This window comes from Protopterus annectens, chromosome 16.part0, assembly GCF_019279795.1.
Source record: "Protopterus annectens isolate FY-2018-M chromosome 16.part0, PAN1.0, whole genome shotgun sequence".
Taxonomy (NCBI): domain Eukaryota; kingdom Metazoa; phylum Chordata; order Ceratodontiformes; family Protopteridae; genus Protopterus; species Protopterus annectens.
This window is the reverse complement of record NC_056750.1, coordinates 759,436,630-759,461,625: the sequence shown is the minus strand read 5'-3', so window position 1 is coordinate 759,461,625 and position 24,996 is coordinate 759,436,630. Positions and strand designations below refer to the sequence as shown.

The following is a 24,996-nucleotide window of genomic DNA, read 5'->3' as shown; positions in this document are numbered from 1 at the left end:
AAAAAAAAATTTAAAAAAAAAAACTTATGTTGTTCACCCCTAAAAAGAATACTTCTATCAATTTCCAAGACTTGAACATTCTCTCATTGAATTCCATAAAGATCGAACTTGTGGCTAATACTAAACTCTTGGGGGTTATAATAGACAACAATGTAAAATGTGATCTATATATCCAATCCAACATCTCTAAAACCCACAAAAAACTTTGCCTCCTCTATAGCCACCTTAAATTCCTCTCCCCTGCTACTAAACAAGCCATTACCTGCTTCCTTCTCTAACCTATGGTGCTCTTCTACTAACTAACCTACAGTCCTCCTTAAAACTGAAATTAGAATCCTGTTATAACAAAATCGCCAAATTTGCTTCTAACTGTCATTAATCTACCCATTACTGTATAGCCTTAAGGCATCTCCACTGGCTCGAATTCTCACATTTCTTGTTACATCTCCAACTAACTACTTTTCATAGACTAATATACAAACCAAAAGATTTTCCTGCACTCAGCTCCTTATTTACCCCTTACTTCCCCCACTAGGTCATTACACTCAGAAAAATCAAAACTTACTACAAGTCCATAATCTGAACCTTCAGTTGGCAATCTTCTATAGTCCTGACTTATGGCCAGACAGTGGAATTATCTCCTCCTCTATACGTTCTGAACAACACCCCTTCAAATTGAAAACTGCCCTCCCAAATCATCTTCTTTCTAACTGGATTTGCAACTGTAGCACTTTCTCTAAGGTGGTTACCTAACCCTCTCTCCCTTATTAGCTCTCTTGTATTGCTCTCTATGATCTTTGCTGCCTCTAAAATCACATTTCTGTCATTTTTCTATTTACTACATTTTGTACCTGTAAGCTGTACCACTTCACTGATATCTTTGTGTAGTAGCTTTGTAGCTGTAAGCTGTACCACTTCACTGATATTGTATGGCAGAAACCATTGTAAATATTGTAACTACCTTGCGGTAGTCACCTCTGTACTGTAATGCAGATGTTCTTCATCTCACATTGCTGCAGTCCTTACATATGGGTAGTCCGCTGTCCTCGGTCGGCCCGAATACCAAAGTATTAGGCTGACGTCGGTCATGGGCGCTTAGATCTGACATCAGAGCGTCGGGGTATAAAAGCGCATGACCGACGTAATTTCCTCAGTCTTTTTTGCCGCATGGTCCGATGCAGAAGCAGCGTTTGCAAGTGCCGTTCGGCGTTCTGAAATTTTCGTATTCTGAGTTTCAGACCGAAACCAAGTTGGCTAAGTACCCGTTGGGAATATTTTTGTTTTTTCTTGCCTCAGTTATTTCCGGATGTCAGAAAAAGTGAATAATTGTATTTCTTGTGGGAAACAGATACCGCATAGGGATTACCACTCTCTTTGCATTCCTTGTTTGGGACCTGAGCACGACTTAGTCGGGTGTCGCTTTTGTGCTAGGTTTAATAAGCGCACCATTAAACGTAGGTTAGATTGCGCTAGGCTTGTCTTCGGTAAGCGGTGTAATTATAATATGCCGTCGGATCCTCCGACGCCCGCTACCACGAAGAAGCGCAAGGGCAAATCTTTGAGTCGTCCGTTCCGGACGCCGGTTCTTTAGAAACTACGGTGGAATCTGGGGATCCAGCCGAGGTTTCACTTGAGTCTCAGGGGGAGGCTTTAATTTTGCAGGATGTGGCCTCTCAGGAGTCAGGCCAGGCTGAGGGGGCCTCTCAGGTTGCTGTTCTCCCTTCCTTGCCGAAGGTGGTTAGGCCTTCTCCTTCTGTCTCTAGGGCTCCTTCCAAAGGCAGGCCTGCTCTGACTTCCACGGGTGTCAGTCCTAGTTCTGCAGGTTCTGTGCCTAAAAAGCACATGCTTAAAATGGCAGAAGATTTAATTTCTTTAATCAGAGGTTCTATGCCCCCTCCTGATAAGAGGCCTAGGGTGGAGCCAGAGGTGGAAAGTTTGGAGCAGGCTTCAGATTACTCAGAGTCTTCGGCTGAAGACATTCAGGATTTTCCTCCTTATTCTGATTCAGATGCAGAGGATTCCACTCCTTCTGCCTCTCCTCCAGAGGATTTTTCTTTTTCAGAAACCCTGCATTCTATGAGGGAACATTTTAAATGGGAAGGTCAGGATTTCTCAGATTCCCCAAAAGAGGCTTAGGGAATTTTTGTTTTTACCACAACACAGGCCCTTGGCTATTCCTCCTGTTTTGGATGTTGTTCAAGACGTTTTCTCCGAGGCTTCCCTTAATCCAGACTCACTGCCTCCTGCGCCTGTTAAGCCAGATAGGTATTACAGAGTACCTGAGGCTCATAAATATCTGTATGAGAGTCCAAGGGCTGACCCAGAAACTATTAGCCAGGGACCTAAGGGTGTCAGTGCTTCTGTTGTAAAGAATCCAGTTCCTATGGATAAGGATGCTAGAGCTTTGGATAGATGGGGTAAGAAAGTGTATACCTCTTCCACTTTAGCAATGAGGGCTTTGAATTGCCAGTTTCATATGTTGAAGTATCAAAATTGTCTTCTTTCTCAACTAAAATCTAAAGTAGATGCTTTGGCAGAGGGCATAGAGTGTAAAGAATTACGGGATTTGGTACATGCCTCTGAACAGGTGGGTAAGCATTCTTTGCAGTGTGGTTTCGATGCTTTACAGGCTTCTTCCAGGGTGGCTGCTACTGGTTCAGTTATTCGCAGGCACGCCTGGCTTAAGGATCAGAATTTGTCAGAGCATGTTAAAACTAGAATTTTGGATGCTCCTTTACAGTCTGAAGTTTTGTTTGGTTCTCCTGTGGAGTCTGTCTTGAAGAAAATGGAAGACAAGGCTAAGTCTATGCAGACTGTTAAAGATTTTTTGCAGGTGCAGCCTCCTAAGTTTAGCAGGAATTGGCCTACTAAGGGATGGGCTTATCCTTCTTCTGATGTACAGTCTAGGGGTAGATCTAGACGTGGTAGGGGCAGAGCTCAGAGTTCTTTCAGGCCTAGAACATGGAGTTCACCTGCAAAATCTACAGGTGAGGGCAGGGGTCAGGGCAGGGGTCAGTCCTTTCGTAAAGAGGCCCAATGACCTGCATCTTCAGCTGCCAGATCCTTCCTGTCTGGCAGCTCCTTTGGGAGGAAAGTTGGCACTCTTCCAGCAGAACTGGCTTTTAATCACCCAGGACAAATGGGTGTTGGACATTATAGACCGAGGCTACAAGTTTTATTTCCATACAGTGCCTCCTTTCAAAGGCATGCCAGACGTTCCTCCTCAGCAAAGGGTAGAGGCTCACAAGCAGATTTCTTTACTTCTACAAATGGGGGCTATACAGCAGGTCCCTCTGTCAGAAGTGGGCCTAGGATTTTATTCTCGCCTGTTTCTAGTACCAAAGAAAGGAAACACTTGGAGGCCAATTTTGGATTTATCTATCCTGAACACATACCTGGACATTCCAAAATTCAAAATGTTGACGTTGCAACAGCTTCTACCTCTGTTGGGCAAAGATCACTGGATGGTAACTCTGGATCTCAAAGAGGCTTATCTTCATGTTCCTATCAGGCCCAGTTGCAGGAGATACCTGCGTTTTCGAGCTGGGACTTTACATTATCAGTTCTCTGCATTGCCCTTTGGCTTATCTACTGCGCCCAGGGTGTTCACAAAGGTTCTGGCTCCAGTGATAGCCTTTTTACGGTTAAGAGGAATACAAATTTATCCTTATTTGGACAATTGCCTGATTCTTGCTCAAGACAAATACGAACTTCTTCATCATCTACAGTATGTGATGGCAGTGTTAAGGTGCCTAGGGTATTCTGTGAACGAAACAAAGTCCAGTCTAGTACCCTCTCAGGAAATGTGCTTTCTGGGTGTGAGACTGAATACAGCTTCCCAGATGGCCTTTTTGACCCCGGACAAGCAAAAGAACCTTACACTTCCATCAATTGTCTCTACGGTCCAGGCTGACTGCAAGGACAGTCCTTCAAGCCTTGGGGTTCATGGCATCTTGTATTCTGGTGCTTCCCAATGCCAAACTGCATATGAGGAAGCTACAATGGTATCACAAAAATGTATGGACACAACACTGCCAAGATCTGGACACTGTCATTCAAATAATACCTTGCATTCAAAAGGAATTTTTGTGGTGGGCTCAGGAATGTCACCTAAACAAGGGACTCTCTGTGACCCGACCAGAGGTGACAGATGCCTCGGACAAGGCTTGGGAAGCACACCTCAATGGAAAATGGGTGCAAGACACGTGGCCTGCCAGACTTCAACATTTACATATCAACTTGAAGGAGATGTTAGCAGTACAATTTGCATTGATGGCTTTCAAGGATTTACTTCACCCAGGGCAAGTGTTGATTCTAACAGACAACACACCTGTCATGTGGTACATCAACAAGCAAGGGGGAACCCATTCGTACCCTCTTTGCAGGCAAGCAATGATTTTGTGGGAGACTGCTCTCAGTTTACACCTCAATCTTCAGGCAAGGTTTCTACCAGGAGCACAGAACTCCTTAGCAGATGTTTTGAGCAGTCAGATAGTGGATCCCCACGAGTGGAAATTGGATCCTCATGTATTTTGAAAATTGACAGTGATATGGGGAACTCCAGACATAGATCTGTTCGCTTCTCCACTAAATTTCCAGTTGCCAAAGTTTTGCACAAAAATGTTTCATCCCACAGCTTGGAAAGTGGATGCTCTATCATTCAGTTGGAGCAATCTTCACTTCTATGCCTTTCTGCCTCTGCCTCTCCTCTCCAGGGTACTCTTGAAGGTCAGACAAGACAAGCCCTCCATGATTCTAATAGCTCCAGCTTAGCCTCGACAGCACTGGTACCCTCTGCTGAGGAGTTTAGTACGGGAGCCTGCATGGCCTTTGCCTTTGATTCCGCACCTTTTGTCTCAGGAGGGCAATCATTTACTCAATGTCAGGATTCAGTCCCTGCATCTAACAGCCTGGCATATTCTGTTCTAGAACCTGGTGGGTCGCAGCTTCCACAACAAGTTTTGGATGTTATTTTGGAGGCCAGAAGGCCTAGTACAAGGAAAGTTTATGCTGGTAAATGGAGGAGATTTTTAATTTGGAGCAAAACAAAGAGCTTTGATGTTTCCAGGCCTGATTTAAGTGTTTCTTTTCAGTATCTTACAGAATTATTAGACAAGGGTTTGTCTTTCTCCTCTATAAAGGTTCATGCTGCAGCCATTTCTGCTCACTATGACTGTGACCCTCCTTTATTCTCTCATCCTTTGTTTAAGCAATTTCTTAGAGGGGCAAAGAACATAAGACCCCACGAGAGCTCCTACTCCTGCCTGGGATCTCAATTTTGTATTGGAAAAGCTCACTTTACCTCCTTTTGAACCTGCAGCTACTGCTGAGTTAAAGTTTTGTCTTGAAGACTGCTTTTTGTTGGCCATTACGCCTGCTAGAAGGGTTTCTGAATTACAGGCTCTTATGGCAGTTGAACCCTTCCTAATTTTTCATAAGGATAGGGTATCTCTGCGTACTAATCCTACTTTTATGCCTAAAGTGGTTTCAAAGGTGGCCTTGAACCAATCAATTCATTTGCCTACTTTTTATGCAGATCCCCAAAATAAAGGGGAGAAAATTTTGCATACTTTGGATATTCACAGGCAGTTGCGTTATTATTTGAGCAGGACTAAAGGGTTCAGACAGTCTCAGCAGTTGTTTGTTTCTTTTGCTTTAGGTTCTCAGGGAAACCTGTTTCAAAACAAACTATTTCTAAGTGGATTGGATTTTGTATTGCTTTTTGTTATTCTCATCATGGTAAGGAGGTTCCGGCTGGAATCAGACCTCACTCCACTAGGGCTACTGCCACTTCTACAGCTTTTTTAAGGAGTAGCTACTAAAGATATTTTGGAAGCAGCTACTTGGAGTTCAGTGCATACTTTTTCTAAACATTACCACCTTCCTCTTTATTCCAAATCTAGAGCTGGATTTGCCACTGCAATCTTACAGGGCATTTTGGCAGCTCCCAATGCTTTATAATTTTGCCAGCCTCCCTTTACCTCTGCTTTGGGATTCTACCCATATGTAAGGACTTCAGCAATGTGAGATGAAGAACATAGTACAGTTTTGTACCTACCATAAATGTAGATGTTCGAAGATCCACATTGCTGCAGTCCAATTTACCCTCCCTCCTTCCCCTCTGTAGTTTGGAATACTGCTATGTTTTGGGTGGTGGCTGTTATTTGCACTTGCCTCTTGGGAAGTATTCTACTTTTTGGCTGTGGCCTTTCTTTTTAGGGCCTTCTGCCATCTGGGGCAAGAAAAGACTGAGGAAATGACGTCGGTCATGCGTTTTTATACCCTGACGCTCTGATGTCAGATCTAAGTGCCCATGACCGACGTCAGCCTAATACTTCGGTATTCGGGCTGACCGAGGACAGCGGACTACCCATATGTAAGGACTGCAGCAATGTGGATCTTCGAACATCTACATTTATGGTAGGTACAAAACTGTACTTTTTTCTATGTAAATTGTACCTCGTTGCTGGTATTCATTTTTGTAGCAACTACCTTGTGGTAGCCACCTCTGGAATGCAATGTAGTTTTCCTTGTTGTATTATATTGGAGTTTCTCTCCCTGGGCCTCCACTGAAAATGGGCTCTCATCAGTCCAGTATACCTTCCCGGTAAACAAATGTCATAAGTAAATAAAATAATTGGCTTCCTTTCGTTTCTTTTTTTTTTTCTGCCACTTTCCCTCTTCTGTAACTTGCCTGAGTTTGCTGATGGCTTCACTCCCTTACACATTGGTGCTCATTGATTCTAAGTCCATATCCTTTCAGTCACACCGTGCTGCATCTCTTTATTTTCTGGAATGTTTCTTTCCAGCGGTCATCATTTACCCATGATCTCACTCCACAATATCAGGACTACATCATCCCCACTCCATTACAAGCACCTGTCTCTTGTACTATACTGACTGAGCACCAAGCTTCCATACCGGACAACCCTTCAAAAAAATTAACAGTAGTCTCCTCCCCAAATGTTATGCCAAATTCAGAGGAGAGTCTCTTTACTGTTTACTAAAATTAATAATCATCACAGAACTTACCATTTTACTTTTACAGTGTTAAAGCATATGCAGCTAATCTGTTATTAGTTCATTTACTTGGCCGACTTTAATATTTCTAATACTTCTTTCCAATTATTCCAAATTCTATTATGCACAATATACAAGCATATTCCTTCCTGTGTCTTCTACAAAATGGTAATTATCACCACAACACTTTCAGCCTTCACACACACTAACCATAAGCTATAGTTTCCATTTATTAATGGTAAACATTATTCAGTGCAGACAATGATCTTGGGTCATACCTAAAATAATGTTATTGTACCTAGTTCAATTACCAAGTCAACAGCTTGCAGAAAAATAACTTTTTGAATCCCTAACTTATTATTTTCCTCCAAATATCTTGAATTCTAAGCCACCACAAAAGAGAAAAAAAAACATTTCTATATCACAAATTTCTACATCACAGTAGACGATGCTTTGCTTCATTAAAAATTGCAGACCAGTTTACAGTCTCATTAGAGGGTGCTGTGTGATGTGTTGGAAGGGGAAACAGGTTGGTTGGCTTTGGCAGTCTTCATGGAGTAGAAACTGTACATTGGCTGAAATATGCCATTTGTAATGGAGTGCACATATTTATGTCCATATTATTAATATAAAATCGATATTGTTGTAGTGAGGATGATCAAATGGATTTTTGTCATCTTATGACTCGCACAGTTCTTTGAGTCCCAAATTCTTGTCTGCAAAGTACTGCAGAATATGAATCCCTTCCCTCCTTCAGGTTTCATGGTAAGGACCTTTGGTGATTTTTGCTGTATGGATGGCACATAAGCAGTGTGATCGTCAAGGTGGGAGGGGATTTTGAATTTATTCATGTCTTCATTTGGTTTCAGTAGATTATCCTTTGCATAGTCTCTGAATACTGAGGTATTGGGGATGCTTCTGGCTTCAGTATTTAAAGTGAATGTGACTGACTAGTGGTCTGATCTCAGCAGGGAGAGAACGTTGCAATGGAGGAAGCAGAGCTGTCCCATATTAGTAAGGAACATGTTCATGATTTTATCTCCCTGGTTGGGGTGTGGATGCACTGATTTAAGCAAGTTTGAGTTTATGAAGTCTAGTATTCTGGGTAAACATGTTTGAGGAAGTACGAGTCTCCCAGCTGATACAGGGATAGATGGAGTCTCTTAAGAGAATGGTCTTTGGCTTAATACTTACAGACTCCATACTGGTTAGTTTGGAGTTATGGGCTAATGGTGACATAGAGGGGGTATAGTTATGATTTAAATGGATTTTGTTTATGATAAATTGGACATTGGAGTTCAAAGTCTTTCTTCTGTAATGAGTCTGGAAGTGACTCTATACAGACACCTGCACTTTTAGTGTCTACTTCTAATGTGGTGGGCCTGTATGAGTGACAAGCATTGAAGCCTTCCACTGATGCAGTACTCATTACTGGTCTTGAATGGGATCTATGTAATGATGAAAATATCTACATTTTTCAAGTAAGTAGTCCTTGTCGGTATGAATTTTTTTTTTTTAAGCTCCTAGAATTGAGCAATAATACATTAATGTTGCCCTGATTCTGTTTAGTTATTTTGGAAATTTTGAAAGACTGACTTTGCCAAAAAAAATAGACAATGGAAATGGACAAGTTTTTAGCCAATGTACAGACTCCTGGGGGGAGGTGCAGGCCATCCCTACCAAAGCAATTTAGACTGCATCATCTCTTCCCAAGCTCATGTCCATTCAATCCCAACTCTGAGTTCTTTCTGCAGTTCAGAATGTTTCTGGATCTGAAAGATTTAAAACAGTAGTAATTCATCAAGTGAGCCCTGTTAGTTTATCTGTCTCTGTAGCACAAGATCCCTGGCATTATCTACTCACAAGGCCATTCTTTCAACATGTGACCAAAATTCCACTTTGTGCTATCCTACCAGGAAACATGAAGCAAAACTTATAATGTTGTTAACTCCACTTCATTAACATCTTTGCAGTGTCTTCATCACATCAGATCACTGTCTTTCAGAGCCACCCACCTGTGTCCAGCAGAGCAGATGAATAAATTAAAGGGTTAGGAGGTGAAATGTTTTGTCGACTTGCAGCAGACTACCTCAACTTCAAACACAGCCTTTCCTTCCCAGTTTACACAGCAATTATACTCTTCTTAAATGAAGCCTCACTCTCACTCACATATTTATGCACTTACTCACATGTGCACATGCACAAGAGCTTATACTCGCACCGAAACACACAATCATGCTCACACTCATGCAAACACACACATACTCACAAGCATGCATACTCAAACACATGCACACACAGACTCAGTAAAATACTCACACACGTGCATGCATATACCCACACAGACCACCCACACTCACTCATACACATTAAGAACAGTTCCTGACACCATTAATAAAATAAAAAATCTATCATTACTGCCTAGCACGTTTTATACAGTGGTACTCACTGACCATTTAAAATATAATTTAGCTTAAATAAGTCAGTTGTGGATTTGAACTAGAGTACACTAATCTGCAGGACTCCTTTGTGTTAATTTGTTAATCATGTAAGCCGTTAAACACAACTGACTCTCTTTTTTATTCATTAGTGACTTAATTTTGCTTACCTGGTAAAACATCTCAGACTCGCATAGTATACAAGTGGAGACAGAAAAAAAAAGCTCCCGTCTATGTGATGAAAATATGCACAGTCCTACCCATCTGAACTGTAAAGTGAGACTCAAGTATTGAGTAGCAGTATTACTAGTACATCTGTATTCTGTAGCAAATAAACCACTTTTCTAACAAATGTAAGAGAATAATAGCATAAAACTTTCACTTTAAAGAAATAATGGCTCTGCAAATCTGTATATTAATGCACTTTGTTAAAAACACTCTACTTTAAAGTGTGCCTTTAAAACAAAGGTAGGGTGTTTTTTACAGAAGTGTTTGCAAAGATTATTACTACTAGACTTTGTACCTTATAAAATGAGTTACTTCTGACGGACAAATTAAGTGGCATAACAGGACACACACAACTTAGCAACGCTTATGGCTACTTCCAGATGGGTTGTCCTATGCTATCTCTCTAATATACTTCAGTCTGGTAATTTGTTTCCCCATTGCTGTCTGCTGATTACTATACTAGTATTTGCTCTGCAAATACCTTCAGTTGTGCATGAGCAAGGAGTTACAGCAATTCACAGATTACTCTCAAATAAGTAAAATGTAATGAGATTCACATAGTATCTGCAACAGAGGACAGCTTCTGGTGATGATTCCTTCTGTTAACTGGAATTGTCTCTAGCAAATAAGGATTATGTGTTGGGCCAAAACTTGTAGTGGTGTGGGTCTGCATCCTATAGAGTAACTAAATGCACGAACGATTCATCCAGAATGTGCAGGCATCATGAAAACCTGCTAAAAGCTACCAGACAACAGCTAATTAAGAACATGCACTTTAATGCTTTAGTTGTAATAATCAGCCTTATTTTATGCATGTTGACTGCATTATGCTACCTTTGAACACTGACAAAGGCAGTTTCCTGTCCTTTGTCAAGTACAAAAGATACAACAACCCCTCTGTCTCCTTTGTAAACTGCATTTTCCATTTTTACAGCGAGTGCTTACATGTTTTGGCCAAGGAAGTGTCTTCTAGTTAAGTAAGTGGGGACAGAACAAAAACATTCTTTTAGAGTGACTGCTGTAGCTGTGGAAAAGTTAGTGAAGGCACAATTTGGTTACTGTTCTATAAGTCCGACTTCATACTCCCCTTTACTGACATCGTAGAGAGCAGTGTTTTTCATTCTATAGAGGTCTGTCAGAGGCCGTCCTTTGGTGAGCAAAATGGGACACAGTCCAGAGATGGCAAAACAGTCCTTAAATATACAGATGTTAGTCTTCAGTGCAGACTACCATGCTCATTTGATACCTCTGAAATGCTTTCTGACTGCACATAATTTTACCACAGTCTTAAAATAACACATTTAGATTTGCTGAATCAGTGCTTCTGATGGCAGCTATTTGATCTCTAAAATGGAGAACAAATTTGAGTTTGGGCTAGGAAGACATTAGTCATTATTTTATGTATTAATTTACATCACTTACAAGATAATTGACATGCTTACTTTAAAATACAGAATAAACTGCTTTGGTCTCATTTGCCTGGTAGTTGTCGTGAATACTAAAGACACAAAATTAAAGTTTTCAGCTCCTCACTGCAAAAACTGTTTTAATGCCTTTTGCCCTTTCCAAAACTATATAATATTTGCAGAATAAGGTACAGAACTGTGGAAGGAATATATACTGTAAGAAATTAGTTTAAAACTATATGCCTTATACAACCTTTTATTTGTTTTAAACTGAACAAACACAGATTCATGCCATGAACCTAGGTTAGAATCCAGATGTAATTAGTTATCGTAATTTCCACAAAATGACAATACAGAAACTATTTTTCTATTTACCTATCTACACATCTGTCTTTCCATGTTTCCATGTGCCTATGTTTCTATCCATCTATATTATGTGTCTGTCTATATCTGTCTATCTCCTAGAGCCAAAGACTACTTTATGGGAAAGGCATAGAGAGAAAATCTAGATAATATATACTGGTAGGCTAGCCACACATTGGTGTGAACACTGGCTGCAGGTAATGGTCACCGTTGATGCGATCCTATGTACAAATTGTGGAAAAAGGGGTTAATTTTGACACTGACAAATTGATTAGTGAGCGTCTTCAGTCTAAGCAAGCATTTCTTTCTGATTTTGGTTGTTGTCATTGTAGCCAAAGAAAGAAAAATCCAGATAGGCATTGGAAGAACCTGCATATTTCAGCCAGATAGAATCAGAAGATGAGGAATGCATGAATGTCAGAGTTGAGAGCTAATGCTGATCCACACACCAGTGTCCCTCTGACATTTTCAATGTATTGTGTCTTTTTAAGAACTGAATATTTAGGGGCATGAGGATTGAACATGCTGCCAATGTCCTTGCATACAGCATGCTTTCATGTTCAGAGTGAAGATGGGGAATGGATATGAATAGAATCAACATACTACTTTAATGTTTGCCATACAGAGACAGACAGGTGTCTGTGTGTACACACACAAACGTATGCACACACACTCAAACGTATGCACACACAGATTCACAGAGAAATGCACAATCACACGCATGCACAGATACAAGGACATACATGCACACAACAGGCACACAAACATACATATGCACATACATGCATATATACACACAGGCATACAATGATACATAGGCACATATATACAAATATACATATACACACACACACTGCCATTAATAAAATAAAAACTGCCATGACTGCCTTGCACATTTGAACATCAGTACTCATTGTGTAGTAGTGGAGAATTGTCATTATGGATTATGTCATGCTCAGGATGTGGAATTTCATGGATCTGGATAACTACTTCCACGTAGTCTGTCCATGAGGTAATGCTATTAATAGGTCTCAGCATTTACAGTGGGGCAGCTAGCAAATGGAAACCTTTATTTTGGTGCAGAGCTTAATCTGCCTGCTGTAAATTCCCATCTGATGGAAGTCTTTTGTTTTTTTTTTACAGTCATAACCTTGAAAGACTATTTTCAGGTATTCACTAATCATTTATCTTTCTACTGTATTTCAATAAAATGTCATGTTATCCCACTTTTGTCATCAGTGACAAACTGGTATGATACTTATCCCAGTAATCAGCTACCTTTTACTACTAATTTTAAGAAAATCAGGATGCATCTCACAGCTTCTTGAAACTAGCTTGCCACATTTGACATTTGGGGATTGTTCTGAAAGAATAATAGAGAATGCACTGGGATTATTCACAATAAAAACTGCGAATTGTGGCCATATGGAAATTAGCTATGCATAAGTGCTGACATAGCATGGACCTGGTGAGGACATTGCTCTGCAAGGATGTCATGCATTTGTAAAAACGTCAGTCAAGCCAAAGCAAGTAGATCATGTGACCTAGAACCATCCATATACTGCTGAAGTGCTTGATGCAAATATGTTCGCATACACATTGAAATGCCACACACGCATGCACAGATACAAGGACACACATGCACACAACAGGCACACAAACATACATATGCACATACATGCATATATACACACAGGCATACAATGATACATAGGCACATATATACAATGCACTGCTGAGACCCTGCACAAGGAACACGCAAAGGTGCTAACTGGGTTTAATTCATAAATGAGCAGAAAATGATGTGTTAGGACAATCAAAGGAAAAAGCAAGCAAAGCAAGGGACAAAAGGACAATGGGAAAGAAAAATATGCATAGGGTGGGTTAAAAAGGATTTCTTTTTTTAATTAACAGGAACCCTTTTTTAGATGAGAAGGGTAGATGGTGAGGAAAGCAAGTGGGTAGAAAGGTGGGTCTATGAATTACAGCAGGGACAGGTACACGGATATCTAATACAGACACAGACGGACAGGGGAAGTGGTGGAAAAGGGAGTGCTGCAATGCCAAGACATACAAAGAGAATAAATAACTAGAGGTGGGGAGTATAAGCTTAGTTGGCTCATCCAGTGGCTGTGTGCCAGTCCTATGAACTCGAACCCCACCACCTCTTCACGTGATTAGATACAGGACATGTCCACACACCGACCCAGTCATTCAGGTCTTGTTTCTGTGCTCTGTCTTCCTTGCATTTTATATAAAACAAATCAGTTTTTTTCTTTTAAAAATCTAGCAAACAGTTGCTGCAGTTTATACCATGCATGAAGTGCTAGAGTGCTCAGGTTTTAGTTTATAAAATATATACATTTTCTCTTAAACTGTAGTAAACTGCTTGCTACAATATAGTGAGCAAATGCTACAGTTAGACCATACATGGTACATGTGTGCTGCAGAGCTCAGGACTGACTGTAAATTCAATATTAGATTTTAAAAAATGGCATTGCACTAAAGAGCAATTGGGATGGTAGGTAGTCGATTGTGCCATCCAATGCTTTGGACTTGGGGCATTTGCCCCTTTCACTCCACCCCTAACTATGTTACTCATGGGGATGACTGGACAACAAACAGATGAATGTCCATGACACACATTGAAGAACAACATCAGGCGTGATATGAGGAAAGAGTTTGTACTGCCAACCAAGCTGGCCTAGTCTGCCATTGAAAGTTCTGTCCAGAAGTCAAGTCACCTTTGTGGCTGACATCGTAGCTGATCTCCATCACTGCTGGCTTGATGGTGATGGGTAGGTAGCTTTACAATTCTGTCATTGACACGAGAATAAACTCCAGCATGCCAAAACCAGTATTGATCTACTTGTCCACATGAGTTCTGTCCCTAACCATACCTACTGAGAGGTGACCAAGGGAGGCTTCTTTGTGCCAGTTTGATATGAGGAGTCGACACAACTCACCAGAGATGCATCTAAAGAGACCACCAATGTGCCCTCCAGGACACACACTACAGGATGACCTTCACCCTGCAGATAGTCTGATGTGCAAATTGCTGGGGATCCAGCAGTTGGTGTGGTGGCTGGTGCACGTCATGGTTGCTACTGCCATGCAAATTCTTGTTTTATGGCGGATGCTATAAAAAATGTACATAGACAGAAACAAAACAGAAAGGAAACATAATATGGAATAAGATGAAGAGAAAAACATAAAACAAACAGCAGTGTTCAGTATGATGAGGTACATTACCCTATAACACGCTCTGAATGGAGGAAAATCATTTAGCAGAGCAATGCTTATATAAATGCATGGGAATACCTATGTTAAGACAGGAGTTCACAACAGAGAGCTATGACTGGCTGTGCTGATGTCACCACTGCGTACATCACTGGTTTGGGAATACCTATGTTAAGACAGGAGTTCACAACAGAGAGCTATGACTGGCTGTGCTGATGTCACCACTGCGTACATCACTGGTTATGGATGGTAACCAATGTGCATGTAATATACAATGAAAGAAGGAAAAAATAATCAGAATGAGCAAAGGAGTTAAGCACTCTGAAAAACGTGTAGAATAGTCATGGATATCACAGCAAGTGCATGTGGCATAAATTGTACAGTGTCATAAGCAACATATCTCAAGAGAAAACACAAATAACAAATGGACAGCAAATGGGAAATAAACCTGACTGAAGTAACATGGGTATGACAACTGTAAAACTGCTGCAGATTCCCCCGGTCTATACCGGTTCTAAGTTCAAGAATAACTTTTCTAGTGAAGTAAATTAGCATGGAGATACAAATACATTATGGCAGGGATGTCGAACAATATGAATAAACAGCTATGCAATGGTAAACCTCATAAGTATGGGGCAATGAAAATATAAAATGCTGAAATATCACAAAGGAGAAGAACAGCCAGAATGCAGTGGTACGCCCAGGGTCACTACAGTTTGGCAAGCAGATGGCAATATCTCCAATAAGTTGCACTGGTAGGTGCAAAAACACAATTATAAACGCATTTAAAACTGCAGAGCAGTCCTACAGATAGTGAAGAAATATGCAATGATTAGGTTTTAAACAACACAAAACTGGACAGTGCTTGCTCAATAAGTGAAGCTAAAATGCATTCTTATCAGTAATACAGTATATTTACTTTACATGAAGAGTCTGTTCTGCCTACTCAAGCAGGCAATTTGATTTGTGTAATCTTATTGGCTGGAGAGTCTCTCTCTTTTAATCAAGTAGGCAATTGGATATGTGCATTCTTCTCTGTTCCAAAATAGAAAATACTTAATGAGGACAGCCTAACTTTGGACATCAAAAATAATCTATACCTATTGTGGTGAAAAGATAAAAAACTGACTAAGAATGTGATTTATTTATTATATTTGTTTCATAATGTTGGCACCTTTGCAAGCAATACTTGAGCTCTGTTTTATCTGCCACATTGCCACGTGTTTTCTGTGTCTTAAAATGTCTAACCTTTTAACATTTTTTCTTTAAAAGAGAAAAGGAGACAAAATAATTTTTTAATTTTGTACTTGAAAAGTAAAGTGTTACTTTCTGCAGTTTCTCATGAAGGAATTAATCGGTTGTGTATAATTAAGTTACACAATGGTTTGGAGACAGGAAAACCAAGGGCCATACAAATACAATCACTATGTACTTCAAATGGATTACTGGCCAGAATTGTGAAAGCAAACGGTTAAATGCATTATTTTAATTGCTGATACTTTTTTCTTCTGTTCTGTGTGTGAAAGGAACTAATGCAATCTGATGCAATGTAGTTATACCCATGTTTCTATAAGAAAGGAAAGGCTTTATTTGTCACTCTGCAGACCAGTGGTACAGAAAGAAATTTTAGCATTTGCACCTCTGAGTATCCAACAACCTATAAGTGACCCCTATCCTCCCCAATGAAACAAAGTAATGTTTAGATAACACAACCATAATTTGCCTATATTTTATTGTAACATTTCAATAATCTGTAATATTGTTATTAATCCTACCACCAGAACGGAGTCCCCCATCTCCTTACCAGTTGTATGGAATAGTCATCTCTGTGCTCTACTTGTCCTATCTTCTTATCAGATGTACCTGCTACCTTTATTTTATTCTTCTTGTACAGCACCTGCCCTCTCTTTCTCTCCACCTTGCTTTTCTCTTCCACAATCCATGCTAAATGATATCCATACTTTTCCTGCCTTTCCAATCTCCTAATTACACCAAACTCCCATGGATGCAAAGCTTTTTACTCTGAAAACCTGCCTTATGCTCTGACTAAAAATGTTCTCTGATTGTTTTTCTCCAGACTCACTACTGCTCAGTGTGTAGCCCTGCTGTTCAACATTCAGGCTGACTCTGCTCCCCTATCCAACCCACATTCCCACCCACCCCTTGACACTCTACACCCTCCCTGCAAGGGCCCTCCCCATCACTCCAATTGTCAGATCCCTGCCTCTGATCACTAATCCCTTCCCTATCTTGCTCACCTTTCCCTATCTCTCACTCCTCCCATTTCCTTTTACATCTATAGCAGAAACAATTTCCCTCTCTCTCTACCTCAGCCTGACTCTAATTCTCATCACCTTCACTACTTTTCTGTTTTTCTTTCTCCCTCATCTAGTCATTTGGTCCTCCCTAAACTTTCTTACCTTTCTTACAAAATTTCCATACATTTGATATTGAATTATCTTCTCATTTCCAGAATATACCCACATAAACTAGTCAGCATGCTAGTACATTTCCTCTTACTCCCATTCTGTTACTCCTCTTTGGGTAATCCTCATATCACACTAGTCTATGTACCCTCCACCATTGCCTACTCTTACCAAATTCCTCTCACAATTAAATCCCTGCACTTCATCTCCCCCTCTCTCTACAATACCTCCTATATTCAGTTTCACAAATTAAAGCATTTCAATCTTTCTCTCTCTCTTCCTCTAATCTAAAGAACAAAACACACTTCTGTCTACTATTATTTCTCCAAACCCTCCTATAACACTGCTAACAGATGAGGACATCCAACCCAATCCTGGTCCATCTCCTTCCTCCAACCTTACTAACTCCATCTCAACTACTGGGTACCAACTCCCCATCCCTCCAACTAAATATTTTGTTTGGGAGACTTTGTAGGTTTATGGTGTAGACACTACCCCATAAACATGCAAAGTTCCCCAAAAAATATAAGAAACTACATGCCTGGGTTGCCCAGCACTCTCCCCACATCTTAACTCTCTCAGAAACCTGACTCAAACCTCATATCACAAACTCATACCCACCGGCTATAACATTTTCTGGCTAAACAGGCTTTCCAAAAAAAGGGGAGGTGTTACTATCATGTACTTAAAACATTTTAACCTCTACCCCTTCCTAGCTTCTCCCCAGCTGAACTTATCTTTCTGAACTGTCACCTTAACAGACACAAAAAATTTGCCATAACATCTTTCTATATACCTCCTGGTAACAATATTCCAATTCTTGAAGCTGTTTTATCCTGGATCTCACATCTCTCCTATGACATTATTATACTACATAACATAAATATTGACTGGAATAAACTCTCCCCCACTCCCCTACCCTTAGTATTATACTCTTTGATTACTATTGACTTATTACTACTCCCACCTGCTTCAATAAAAACTCCAGCTTCATTCTTGATTGGATCGTAACTTCCAACACTAATCATTACCATACTCCCACTACTTTACCAGACACCTTAAGTTGTTGTTTCTTTTTGGCTTTTCCCGGTTAGGGGTCGCCACAGCGGAACTCCGGTCCGCTAATGATTGGCAGTAAATTTTCACGGTGCCGAGGTGCCAGCCCAACCTTCAGTGAAGGCACGCCCATGTCTTTCGGAGGCCACTCAACCGAGGGGAGGACATGCAGACTCCACACAGAAGAACCAGACACCTTAAGTGAACAATACTAAAACTACCTTCTCAAATCCCAAAAACCCACCTTTATAGAGACGGATACAACTTGTCCAAATTTAGCACACAAACTTTCAACATCCAACTCTCCCTTGTCAGTTGGTCTAATCTGTATAACCTTCCTCTAAATGATGCTGTTCTTGAGTTGAACAATACTTTCGTAAACATCCTAAACAACCTAGCATCCATCAGAAAAATTAGAATCAACTCTAATCCTGCACACTGGTCTCTAAAGACACTCTTATATGAAACTTAAAGACAGTACCTGGAAAAAATGGGTAAAGTCAAAATCTGCTTCTCTCTTGCTTAAATACAAAGGACTAACGAACCTTACTTAAAACACTCATTATTCGTGGCAAGAAAAAATTGTATCAAGAAGCCCAGTCCACCTACACTTGAAACCCAAAGACATTCTGGTATACCATGAATGATATTCTCCATCCCGGAAAATCATCTACCCCAACCCATTGGCAAAGAAACCTCCTCTTGAAATTGCCACTGTACAAAACAATTACTTCATCATCTCTAGTTGCAAACTAACTTCCCCTGACAATATCCAGTCACAACCCCTGAAAGCCTCCTTCACCTGACTCCACACAGACTTCTCCATGAAACTTGTCTCCAATACCTATAAAAGCCCTTTTACAAAAACTTAATCCTCATTATCCTTTCAACAACCTACCCTTTCAATTTGTCAAACTAGCAGCCAGTTCCACAACATGTCCCATCTAAGTCCTTATCAACCATTCTATCCAAGAATCCTCAGTCTCAGAAATTTGGAAATCATTTTATACTATTTCACTACACAAAGGAGGTAACTGCCCTGACCCTTCCAATTTCTGTCCTATAGCCATCCTCTCCTCTCTCTATAAAATTCTAGAGAAATGCATTCATACGCAACTTCAACATCTTCTTCAGGAAAATGTCCTCACTCCCTCTCAGCATGGATTTAGGCCCCATCACAGCACATCTACAGCTCTTCTATCCTTCACCCAGACTATAGCAGAGGCAAGAGACAAAAATAAACTGGTGGTATGCATGTTCCTTGATCTCTCCAAAGCTTTCAGCACAGTCTCCCATCCCAAGCTGCATGCTAAATTAACTGAACTCAACCTCTTCCACTACTTTCTGGTTCTCCAGTTACCTTAACAACAGACTGCAATCTATTAAATAACAGTTCTCCTGCTCAACTTTCTTACCTATCCAAACAAGTGTCCCCCAAGGATCCATTCTAGGCCCTTTCTCTAATAAATTTGCTAGCAATCTTCGCTCCACCTGCTGGACCTCTTCACTGATCCAGTACACCTACAACTCTACTCTAATTACCCTCTCTGACAGGCCTACTGACCTTCACTCCCTCACACACACTTCTTTTAACACCACTGAACACTGCTTAATCAATAAGCAACTCATCCTCAACTCAAGGAAAACTAAGCTTCTCCTTTTCCTTCCAAAATCTATGTCCAACCTTAAAGCCTGCTTCAGTCTCTCTTCTTTTGACTACACGATACTTCATGTAGACTCTCACACCAAACTTTTAGGATTTACAATTAATGATCCACTGAAATTTGAAAACTATCCAACAAGCCATCCAAAAAAAAAAAATCAAAAATTTGGTTTACTGCATAGAAATAGTCTTATCAATCATCTCTAGGACCTCACTTGCTCAAGACTTCCTCCTCTCCTGCCTACTACTGTACACTTCCCCCATATTTATCCACCCTAAAGCAAATCTTTTAAACAAACTTAAACTTATAACCAGATAGTAAGATTTGCCTGCAACTCCCCTTACAAATCCCATCACTGCATTGCTCTTAAGCAACTGCAGTGGCTTGAGCTTCCTCAACTACTCCAGCTTTCACAAGTACAGATGACACATTCCCTTCTTTACAAAACTGCAGACTGTCTTCTGTCCACCTTCCTATCCCTATACAAATCTTCAGTCTCTCCATACTGCTGACCAAATACTACTTGACACCTACAAACCTAACAAAACAATAGGTAGATTACTTTACAACTTGGAACAAACTCCCAAATAATCTATGTGCTATCCAATCTACAAGAGAATTGAAAATGCACCTTGCAAATGTCACAATCCTATCTAACCTCTACTTCCTCACTAATCTGACTATAACTATCTTTTTTCTCACTTTACTGTGATATATCTTTAAAAAATAGGCTATAGTACATTAGCTATTTAATACTTAAAACCCCAGCTCCTTCTATACATTAACTAATATACTCCCCACCCCTCCTCTCTCTTCTTATGGCTATTTTCTTTCACTCTCTTGATTCTCCTATAGTTTTTCTCCCCCCTTTATTTTTACTCTTCTACTTTTTGCCTCTCATTCTCCCTCTCTACCAGCATGATTAAGTTATTTAGATGTTTTGGGGGCTTATTTTTCTTCCTTCTAATACCCTATTTGTAAATCCTTATTTCTCTGACTTCTTTATGCTGAATTTTATCATTTGTTAATTTACATTATTGTATGATACATAGTTCTGTATTCATCTTACTATGTATTTCTTAATTTTCTGTTTTGGCATGGATGTATTCATATTTTTATACTTGAATGAAAGTTTGTTATTGCTATCTTTGTGTGTGGAGATTTTTTCCTTGGGTGCCCACTGAAAATGGAAGTTGGACTAACTCTGTTAACAAAAGACAAATATAAAATAAACTTACAATTTCTCAGACTTTTCATATAGCAGTGGCTTCAGATAGTATCCGTTTGTTTTTATCGTAATACCTCGCTCTATTGTGATAATTTCTTATCCAAAATGTGTGTTCTGTTATTAATGCAAATCATCAGACCAATTGTTTGTCTCAGTTCATTTCAGTAGTATAAGCATCTATAGTCTATGCACCCGCCTTTTATTTTTGTAAAGAACAAATGATAAATACACAGCAAGTTTTTTCTAGGCTTAGAACGATTCTTTCTGATTTTCTCTGTTGATATTTTGTCTTTGTACTCTGTTGGAAATGTAAAAATGTTATAAATACCATCATGGCTTACTCAACAATGTCATGCATAAATGTGGTGCACTTAAGTTTTCAGGGTTTCTGTTTCTGGTCATAGTAAGGAATACATATTTTTGAATTTGTAGTTTCCAGTTTACTGCAAATTACTTTTCATGATGGAATTGTTGCTGCTTGCAGATTATATTCCTAAACATATAAGGTCTCGGGATCCCTTCATTTGTTTAAACTTTCAAATGTTCGAAACTCCTATGGCTGACGCCGTATGAACAAACGTTTGAAAGGCCGACAAATGATAGTGGAGATCCTGCTACAGTGCTGGACTGGGAGATTCCCCTTTCTTGCACTGTAGTGCGATCTCAGAGTGAAAATACTTAAGTAGAAGGGGATGTGAGGGATGTAGGGGGTTTGCCCCCATGCATAACAGTTTTACTGTGTTTACAGGTAGGTAAATGGTGCTATTTCAGGATGTCGGTCTTCCGGAATGTCGATCATATGAAAGTCGGCATTCTGAATGGTCGACATTCTGAAGTATACACAAGCTCTCATAGCTACTGAAACTTTTTTTTATTATTTTTGCAAATATATTTCTTTATTTCTGATATTATGGCACATTTGAAAGCTTGTCAGAATGCTCAGTAAAAAAAAAAAAGAAAACTATGTGAAACTTTCCTCTATGTGGTATTTTCTTTGAGTCATGAAATCATATGACATGAAATGCAACTTCTTATAGCTAGGCAGTAACATACTTTAAAAATATATATAGATATTTCATATTCCATTTACAGCAACATGAGTGAGACTGTAATACAGATCTGTTTGGTCTATCAAAAGGTTTTTGAAATAAAGACACTTATGAGTAAGAAAATAAAGCTTATCCATTCCAATCAACTGTTACATGTAATAGAGTTCATCACAATGTTAGAACATTTTCTATATCCCATCCCATGATTTTGCATGTAAACTCTTCTGCAAAATCATGCTGGTACTTCATGGTGAAATATTGTTTCCCATTTATTCATGTCAGCATTCTGTGTGCAAAGACTGTGCAAGCTAATCCAACACAAAATAGTGTAGTTATTGGTAAAAAAGAATGGAACCTGGCTACCCTCTACATGACCACAGTTTGAGTATAGGCACAGTACCTTGACAACTTGCTCATTTCTGAATGGGAATAATTGTGGAATCCTGCTCCAGGAGCTCCTCTTGGGACAATTCGTCTTGCAGTATAGGAATTCTAGAATGCAAGAATGCCAAACATTGAACATGGTCTGAAAATGGAAATCACAAGTGTGAGGAAGTCTTCAGTCACTGGTTCAACATAATATATATATTCCTCTGTGCTTTCCAAATGCACTGATTGGTGTGAAGAGTACCCTGAAAATCTTCTCACTTTTGTTGAATGATGGGAATGACCTCATGACCTCTAGTATTTGTTTCCCTTGGTCTGTGTCGTAGGGTGATGCTGGTCAGAAAGAAAGGGCCAATATGAGGATAGGCACTTGATGGATACAGGGTGAATGAGGCCAAAAATAATTATAATCATAAAATAAATTAAACACACGATACTACATAAAATAAATTAAAGACACAAGATACTACATAAACAGTATCAATTTCATTTCAGTTACATTAAAATAAATTACTGAAACAAAGATAACTTTGAAATAAAGGCAAATGAAAACTTGAAACTGAATTGAAAAATAATATCCCCTTGCTCTCAAAACTATTTGAAGGAAGGCAAAATTATAATTGTTAGTACAGCTTTCTTGGGAAAAGCAAGGTGTTCAAACAATTTCAGAAAAATATCAGCTTATACTACAAACTGGTGTCATGAGATGAAAGCAGATGTCTGGAAATATATCACAGAATTTTAATCATATTAAAGGCACAAACACACAATGTCTGTTCCATGCTTCTTCATAAAAAAATCTTTGTTATGGATTTGATTAAATATAAAGAGTTCATTCATGCAATCGAAAAACGTGAATTTTATTTAGTTTTAGTTGCCATATTTGGTGGTTTGTAATATTATAAAATGCATATGCTCAGTTTATTATAAGTTTGATTTATAATCATTTCAAATTCATGTATGGTATATATTATGAAACTGCAACAATTTTGCTCTACTAGGAGAACTTTTATTTTAATACAATATTCAATTAAGTTCATACATCTGTTGCTCATCCATCTTAAGGGAACAAAATACATCTTGACAGAACTGCTGATTACATTAAAATGAAAGGTAATCACCTGGGATAATTATATACATATATATATATATATATATATATATATATATATATATATATATATATGTTTAAAATAGATATTAACATATAATCTAATAACTATGTACTAGCTTTCTTTCTCCTGCTGTTATTCTTTTCATGTTTTCTTCACTTTCATATGTTGACAGACATTATTAGTAGATGATTAGATAATTATATCAGGTATAAGAAATATAATGAGAGAGAAACTGTTCCAAATAAGTCCATGATTAATGCAAGGCAACTTACTTTTATTTGAATTAAATCTGTAAACAATAGGGATTTACTGTTTTATAAATATAAAAGAATTACTGCAAAATTATATTTTGAAAAGGATTTTAAAATAATGGAAACATATGTTGTAAAATGTACCAGCTGAGTTGTGTATAAACTCATTCTGCTGAAACTCCAGAAATTTTGTAAATATTAGAAACTTCTGATCTACAAGTTGTTTGTAGAACAAATGGTTCTTCAAACAACTAATTAAAGGAACCAAACCTTCATCACCAGATAAACGAAGCCAGCTGGCATTATAGCTTCATATCTCAGTGTATACTAAACACTAAGCTTGTCAAACAGAGCATCACCCTTATTGTCAAGATAAGTTGAATGGGCAGCCTCAAATTCTATCCCTTCTGTATTGAATAACCATATCTGACACTAGACAGAACTTATGAATATGCGTTACCGGATAGGTTTGTAATATTCTCCAGAGCTATGAAAACATTAACCTATACCTACAGATTTTCATATAGAGTCAGAACAATAACTGAAGAGATAAAAGAGAAGTAGAAGAAAAGTTATAAGAGATACTCACTACTTCACTGTAAAGTCCAAAAGTACAACTAATGTGATGGGCTTAGGCCATGTGATCTGATGGTTCCAATATTTCTTTCCCCATAAAAACTCAGTTTATTTTTTATTTATTTATTTAACATTAGTTTACCAGGAAAGTCTAGCTTGGAACAAGCCAATTTTCAGTGGAGATCCGGGGAGAAATGCTCCAGGTGCATGCCTTTTGTATGAGAGGAAACGAACACCCAGAGGAAACCTACAATAACGCAGGGAGGGCATGCAGACTCCATAGAAGACACCCCAGCCGAGAATCGAACGAAAGAACCTCTTGCTGTGAGGCGACAATGTTAACCGCCGCACCACTGTGCCATCCAAGGGCAATATTACAAACCTATCCAGTAAAGGGATCAATAAATATATAAAGGAGGTGCGTCATCAAATGCTGTTGGTCATGATGGTTTATTGAATTGTTTGCTTAGATATGCACACTGAGAATAAGCTGACCTTTGTGTACACACTACTACTACTAGTACTAGTACTACTACAACTTCTCACACA

At 39.1% G+C, this 24,996-nt stretch overlaps 1 long non-coding RNA gene across 1 annotated transcript in view; it reads left to right on the top strand.

Moving 5' to 3' along the window:
- The window catches only part of LOC122790347, a 255,301-nt gene that overhangs the window by 187,399 nt on the left and 42,906 nt on the right, over positions 1–24,996 (top strand). The gene's annotated exons all lie outside the window — the stretch shown is intronic.